Source organism: Triticum aestivum, chromosome 2A (genome assembly GCF_018294505.1).
Source record: "Triticum aestivum cultivar Chinese Spring chromosome 2A, IWGSC CS RefSeq v2.1, whole genome shotgun sequence".
In the NCBI taxonomy this organism is placed as follows: Eukaryota; Viridiplantae; Streptophyta; class Magnoliopsida; order Poales; family Poaceae; genus Triticum; species Triticum aestivum.
In genome coordinates, this window is record NC_057797.1 from 723,131,888 (window position 1) to 723,140,077 (window position 8,190).

Sequence of the window (8,190 nt, forward strand, 5' to 3'; positions counted from 1 at the left end):
TCGCAACTCACGCCACCCGGAACACCACAGCGTAATGGTGTGTCCGAACGTCATAATCGTACTTTACTAGATATGGTGCGATCTATGATGTCTCTTACAGATTTACCGCTATCGTTTTGGGGTTATGCTTTAGAGACGGCCGCATTCACGTTAAATAGGGCACCATCAAAATCCGTTGAGACGACACCTTATGAACTATGGTTTGGCAAGAAACCAAAGTTGTCGTTTCTTAAAGTTTGGGGCTGCGATGCTTATGTGAAAAAGCTTCAACCTGATAAGCTCGAACCCAAATCGGAGAAATGTGTCTTCATAGGATACCCAAAGGAGACTGTTGGGTACACCTTCTATCACAGATCCGAAGGCAAGCCATTCGTTGCTAAGAATGGATCCTTTCTAGAGAAGGAGTTTCTCTCGAAAGAAGTGAGTGGGAGGAAAGTAGAACTTGACGAGGCAACTGTACCTGCTCCCTTACTGGAAAGTAGTACATCACAGAAAACTGTTTCAGTGACACCTACACCAGTTAGTGAGGAAGCTAATGATAATGATCATGAAACTTCAGATCAAGATACTACTGAACCTCGTAGATCAACCAGAGTAAGATCCGCACCAGAGTGGTACGGTAATCCTGTTCTGGAAGTCATGCTACTAGATCATGATGAACCTACGAACTATGAAGAAGCAATGGTGAGCCCAGATTCCGCAAAGTGGCTTGAAGCCATGAAATCTGAGATGGGATCCATGTATGAGAACAAAGTATGGACTTTGGTTGACTTGCCCGATGATCGGCAAGCAATTGAGAATAAATGGATCTTTAAGAAGAAGACTGACGCTGATGGTAATGTTACTATCTACAAAGCTCGACTTGTCGAGAAAGGTTTTTGGCAAGTTCAAGGGATTGACTACGATGAGACCTTCTCACCCGTAGCGATGCTTAAGTCCGTCCGAATCATGTTAGCGATTGCCGCATTTTATGATTATGAAATTTGGCAAATGGATGTCAAAACTGCATTCCTGAATGGATTTCTGGAAGAAGAGTTGTATATGATGCAACCAGAAGGTTTTGTCGATCCAAAAGGAGCTAACAAAGTGTGCAAGCTCGAGCGATCCATTTATGGACTGGTGCAAGCCTCTCGGAGTTGGAATAAACGCTTTGATAGTGTGATCAAAGCATTTGGTTTTATATAGACTTTCGGAGAAGCCTGTATTTACAAGAAAGTGAGTGAGAGCTCTGTAGCATTTCTGATATTATATGTGGATGACATATTACTAATTGGAAATGATATAGAATTTCTAGATAGCATAAAGGGATACTTGAATGAGAGTTTTTCAATGAAAGACCTCGGTGAAGCTGCTTACATATTAGGCATTAAGATCTATAGAGATAGATCAAGACGCTTAATTGGACTTTCACAAAGCACATACCTTGACAAAGTTTTGAAGAAGTTCAAAATGGATCAAGCAAAGAAAGGGTTCTTGCCTGTATTACAAGGTGTGAAGTTGAGTAAGACTCAATGCCCGACCACTGTAGAAGATAGAGAGAAAATGAAAGATGTTCCCTATGCTTCAGCCATAGGCTCTATCATGTATGCAATGCTGTGTACCAGACCTGATGTGTGCCTTGCTATAAGTTTAGCAGGGAGGTACCAAAGTAATCCAGGAGTGGATCACTGGACAGCGGTCAAGAACATCCTGAAATACCTGAAAAGGACTAAGGATATGTTTCTCATATATGTAGGTGACAAAGAGCTCACCGTAAAAGGTTACGTTGATGCAAGCTTTGACACTGATCCGGACGATTCTAAATCACAAACCGGATACATGTTTACATTAAACGGTGGAGCTGTCAGTTGGTGCAGTTCTAAACAAAGCATCATAGCGGGATCTACATGTGAAGCGGAGTACATAGCTGCTTCGGAAGCAGCGAACGAAGGAGTCTGGATGAAGGAGTTCATATCCGATCTAGGTGTCATACCTAGTGCATCGGGTCCAATGAAAATCTTTTGTGACAATACTGGTGCAATTGCCTTGGCAAAGGAATCCAGATTTCACAAAAGGACCAAGCACATCAAGAGACGCTTCAACTCCATCCGGGATCTAGTCCAGGTGGGAGACATAGAGATTTGCAAGATACATACGGATCTGAATGTTGCAGACCCGCTGACTAAGCCTCTTCCACGAGCAAAACATGATCAGCACCAAGGCTCCATGGGTGTTAGAATCATTACAGTGTAATTTAGATTATTGACTCTAGTGCAAGTGGGAGACTGAAGGAAATATGCCCTAGAGGCAATAATAAAGTTATTACTTATTTCCTTATATCATGATAAATGTTTATTATTCATGCTAGAATTGTATTAACCGGAAACATAATACATGTGTGAATACATAGACAAACTTAGTGTCACTAGTATGCCTCTACTTGACTAGCTCGTTAATCAAAGATGGTTATGTTTCCTGACCATGAACAAAGTGTTGTTATTTGATTAACGAGGTCACATCATTAGTTGAATGATCTGATTGACATGACCCATTCCATTAGCTTAGCACCCGATCGTTTAGTATGTTGCTATTGCTTTCTTCATGACTTATACATATTCCTATAACTATGAGATTATGCAACTCCCGTTTACCAGAGGAACACTTTGGGTACTACCAAACGTCACAACGTAACTGGGTGATTATAATGGAGTACTACAGGTGTCTCCAAAGGTACATGTTGGGTTGGCGTATTTCGAGATTAGGATTTGTCACTCCGATTGTTGGAGAAGTATCTCTGGGCCCTCTCGGTAATGCACATCACATAAGCCTTGCAAGCATTACAACTAATATGTTAGTTGTGAGATGATGTATTACGAAACGAGTAAAGAGACTTGCCGGTAACGAGATTGAACTAGGTATTGGATACCGACGATCGAATCTCGGGCAAGTAACATACCAATGACAAAGGGAACAACGTATGTTGTTATGCGGTCTGACCGATAAAGATCTTCGTAGAATATGTAGGAGCCAATATGGGCATCCAGGTCCCGCTATTGGTTATTGACCGGAGACGTGTCTTGGTCATGTCTACATTGTTCTCGAACCCGTAGGGTCCGCACGCTTAAGGTTACGATGACAGTTATATTATGAGTTTATGCATTTTGATGTACCAAAGGTTGTTCGGAGTCCCGGATGTGATCACGGACATGACGAGGAGTCTCGAAATGGTCGAGACGTAAAGATTGATATATTGGAAGCCTATGTTTGGATATCGGAAGTGTTCCGGGTGAAATCAGGATTTTACCAGAGTACCGGGAGGTTACCGGAACCCCCCGGGAGCCATATGGGCCTTAATGGGCTTTAGTGGAAAGGAGAAAGGGGCAGCCCAAGGTGGTTGCGCACATCCCCCCTCCCCTAGTCCTATTAGGACTAGGAGAGGTGGCCGCCCCCCCTCTCTCTCTTTCCCCCTCGGGGAATCCTAGTCCAACTAGGATTGGGGGGGGAGTCCTACTCCCGGAAGGAGTAGGACTCCTCCTGCGCCCTCCTCCTAGCCGGCGCCCCCCTTCCCCTTGGCTCCTTTATATACTGAGGCAGAGGCACCCCAGAAACACACAAGTTGATCCACGTGATCTATTCCTTAGCCGTGTGCGGCGGCCCCAGCCACCATAGTCCTCGATAATATTGTAGCGGAGTTTAGGCGAAGCCCTGTTGCTGTAGTACATCAAGATCGTCACCACGCCATCGTGCTGACGGAACTCTTCCCCGACACTTTGCTGGATCGGAGTCCGGGGATCGTCATCGAGCTGAAAGTGTGCTCGAACTCGGAGGTGCCGTAGTTTCGGTGCTTGATCAGTTGGATCGTGAAGACGTACGACTACTTCCTCTACGTTGTGTCAACGCTTCCGCAGTCGGTCTGCGTGGGTACGTAGACAACACTCTCCCCTCTCGTTGCTATGCATCACATGATCTTGCGTGTGCGTAGGAAATTTTTTGAAATTACTACGAAACCCAACAGATAGTGCCCGGCTTAAATAGCCCAAGTGCGATGTGGTTTCACCCCATAGAATTAATGGGCGGGCGGCGTTTGGTGGCGCCCCATGAAAGTATGTACATGAGCGTGGGAAACGGGCTGCGATCCTTCTGTGCCACCGGTCGCGGGTCAAGGGGGACGAGTTCACGCACGCGTCTGTGCCGTCGTGGGTCAAGGGGACACGCCTGCCCCGGGTTCTCTGTGTGTGCCGCCCGTGCATTCATGCCGTAGCCCATTAATTTGCACATCTTGCTAGGGCCTGGCTAGAGGGCAAGTTCGGTCGATGGGAGACGTGACAATAATGGACGCCTTCATTTGCCCATCTTGTAACGGGCAGCACGCCGTTTGAACTGCATCGATACCCACATCGATACCCCATGCCAGTATTGCGTCCTCAAAGAGGAGCACGCCATGTACAGCACGCCATGCAGCGTTGGCTTTTTGGTTGTCTTCATCGGGCTGCTGCATTATGGCCGGGTGCATGCTTTGATGCGACGATGCACCGGTTGTAATGGTAGACATGCGACAGCTTACTACGTCCATAGGGGTGGCGGAGCAGGGCTACGTCGAGGCCATGCATGCAAGCACGGGTGCAGTTCTGCGGGTGAGCATGCATGCTGCGGGTAGGCACGAGCACACATGCAACGATGGAAAGGGCACTACGTAGGCTTGGTCCATGCACCGCGTCAACTCTTGTCGTTGGATTCAAATGAACGGTCCTGATGCCCCAACGAGAGAGGCTGATCCAAACCCCACTGATTCAACCAATCAGCGCGTCTCATGCGGATCGATGCACACTGATTCAACCAATCAGGGCGTCTCATGCGGATCGATGCACACTGTAGCTAACCCTAGCGCCTGATCTCAACCGTCCACGCACAACAATCGACGACCCAGTAGTGTGCGGGTTTTGAGGGGTTTTGAGAGGGGTTTTGAGGGGTTTTGGCTGATTAGGGTTGGGCATAACTAATTCAAAAAAAATCAAAAAAATATAAAACTTGCGCACATAGTCTTATTATGTCGTATAGTAACGAGAAAAAAATATAAATATGATTTACATACATTTTTGCGAAAAATCCTTCACAAAATTGTCATTCCTCGAACAATGTAGTATGGAGTTCAAAGAAGAGAGTAGTGGGCACCCGAGAGTATAGGTGGGGTTTTGAAAATGAAAAGTGTGAAAACCTCACCAAAACTTCATTTTGGATTGACTAAGAAAGATCTTAACTTACTTTTCTCATTTTCATGTTTTAAACTTGTTTTATATATAATTTTCTATTAAACCTTGTTTTTCCAAAAAAAAGAAAATAATAGAAAATTAATTCAATAAATAGTGAGACTTTAGATTTACACTATATAGGTAGAATAGATGTGTAGAAAAATTATTTGTCTGGTTTAGACAAGGTGCAAAAAAACTTGCTTAAATATGAGGCCGTTTACCCTACCTTTGGAGGTCATTTGAGACACACTTTTCATGACTATGAGTTCAACTTACCAAAAGGGCTCGGAATGATCAGCAAACAAACATATTTCAGTTGAGATACTTTAGATAGCATTAAAACATCAATACCCCATCCCTAATTCAAATTTGAGCCCAAATTTGAATTTAAATTTGAATTTTATTTGGCTGGTTTAGACAAGGTACCAACAAACAAGTTCGAATAGAAATACGGGATACATAGTGACTACCAGTATGCACCAAGTTACAAATATTATTACATGCCCCAAATTTCCAAACTGTTCTCTGTTCTACCTCTTCCTACCGCGTAGCGTGCCCTTCTTCGCCTTAGCACTTCTTATTTTTGGTTCAACTACACACACAAGTTCACTGATCATCTTGATTTTTTTTCACTGGTCTTTTCAACACCTCACCAACACCCTCGTGATCAGTGTCTTCAGTCTCAATGTTGACAGCAGTTTCAGTTTCTTCGGTGTGTACCTCAACATGGGTTTCTTCAGTCTGAACCTCGACACGCTCAGGTTCAGTTTCAACCTCGAGAGCAGTTTCTTCAGTCTGAACCTCGACACGCTCAGGTTCAGTTTCAACCTCGAGAGCAGTTTCTTCAGTCTGAATGTTGACTGCAGCAGGATTTTCTTCACTCTACTCAGGCTGAGGCACACTTCTCTTCTTTCTACCGCCATTGACTCTTGCTTTTTTTGTTGGCCAACACTGTTCAACAACAAGGGGCTGACTTGCTCGCTTCCTCCTGGACATTGGGAAAATGTTATAGATATAGTAATTGGAAAAAAGCACCAAATCGAAACATAGACAAATAAACAAGAACATACTTTGGCTTATCAGAAGTGTAACGGCATTTGACAGATCCCACTCTGTGCCCAAGTTCCTGGCACAACTTGCATCTGTTTTTGTTACCTTTTTGGGCCCTTCTTACTACTCCCACCTTTCTCAAACCATGCCTTGAATCTACTCTGTTTAGGCCTACCAACCTTTCTTTTCGTCAAGGGAGGACACATGGAAAATACAATGTCCACTTCAGGCCACTGAGACTGATCTGTAAGTGCTGGAATTGGAGTAGCATATGCAGTTTTGAATCTTGCTACCGAATAATATTCATGCAAATATGGGTACATGTTTATCTTCGGTTGGGATGCTAAGAAGAGAATGGCATGCTCACATGGTTTATCAATGTGTTGCCACTCGAGGCAAGTGCAATCATGCAATTCAGTGTTAACAACATGTCTCCTTCCAGTTTTGTTATCTCTAACTTCAGCACCCCAAGGTGAAGATTTTTCAACAAACAAATGTGAAAGACATCTGCTCCTATTGACCACCTGTTGTACCACTGCTGGAAGCTTATCACCTTGCAGACAATCACCTATCCTTCTTCTCAATTCCCACAACCGCATGAGCATGATCCTGATTTGGTCAACCATGTCATGCACAGGCAAATCTTTTAACTCCTTCACCTTGTTGTTGAAACTCTCTGCCAAATTTTTGTTGATGTGGTCACACTTGATGGCAGTGTTGAATGCTGACCTGTACCATAACAAAGAATGGTAGGTGTTCAGCCATGGACCAAACTCATCACATGCTGCCATTATCTTATCAAATGATATTTGTGTGTCCGTCTAGTGTAAGATCTTGTTGCTGGCCACATGCGCCCAAATTCTTCTCCTCTAAATTTTTTGATCAAATTCATCCACAAATGACCGAAGCACTCCCTCTACTCAGCATGTGGGAAAACATTTTTCACTGAATTTTCAAGCCCCTTACATGCATCTGTGTGTATAGCCAAAGGTGACACTGGCCCTAGGCATCTTTTCAACTGGATCATGAACCATGTCCATGAAGCCTCTGCTTCTGACTGAAACAAGCCAACAGCAATAGGAAACATCCAATTGTGTCCATCTAGAGCATTGCATGTTGCCAACTGATCATTCCACTTGCCTGTCAAAAATGATGAGTTTATGCTCAAATATGGGCGGCACCCTGCTTTGAACCCATCAATGCAAGGCTTCAAAGCCATAAAAAACTTGGAGAACTTGACTTCACCTTTGGCTGATACCTCTGTATCTATCTCCACAACACTGCCAGGTGACCTCTTTTCCACCTCTGCTTTGAAGTTGTAAAGCATCCTAAATGTATTTGTCCAATCACCATATAAATTTTTCATTGCCCTTTGTTTTGCCTTCCACACTGTGGTATATTTCAGTTTAATGGGGTACATCTTTTTGAAGTCTACTTTGAGTTTCTTCGCAGTAGTGTTTGGTGTTTTGGCTAAAATTGGGGTGATCTTTTCTGCAACCCAAAGTTGTGATGTCATGGTTGATACTCTCTGTGAACTTGTAATACAAGTATGTTGATTGGGGATTTGGTTAACCCTGACAGTACTTCCATCAGGTTGCAGTCTAGCAGATATGTACCACTTGCCAGGCTTCACACTACCATCAAATCCTCTGCACCTCGCATAAAACTTCTTTCTATCAGTCTAAACAGTCTTGACATCAAACTCATGTTTCACTGCATAAGTCTTGAAACACATTCTAAACTCCTTCATGCTTGGGAACAACTTACCTACTTCAATGACATGGTTTTCTTTGTCATACACATGCACCAGCTCATCATCATGTGCATCATCTACTTCATCTGCAGCTTGTTCCATCAACTGTCCATCTACTTCTTCATCAGCATTAGCAGGCAAACTAGATTCACCCCTTTC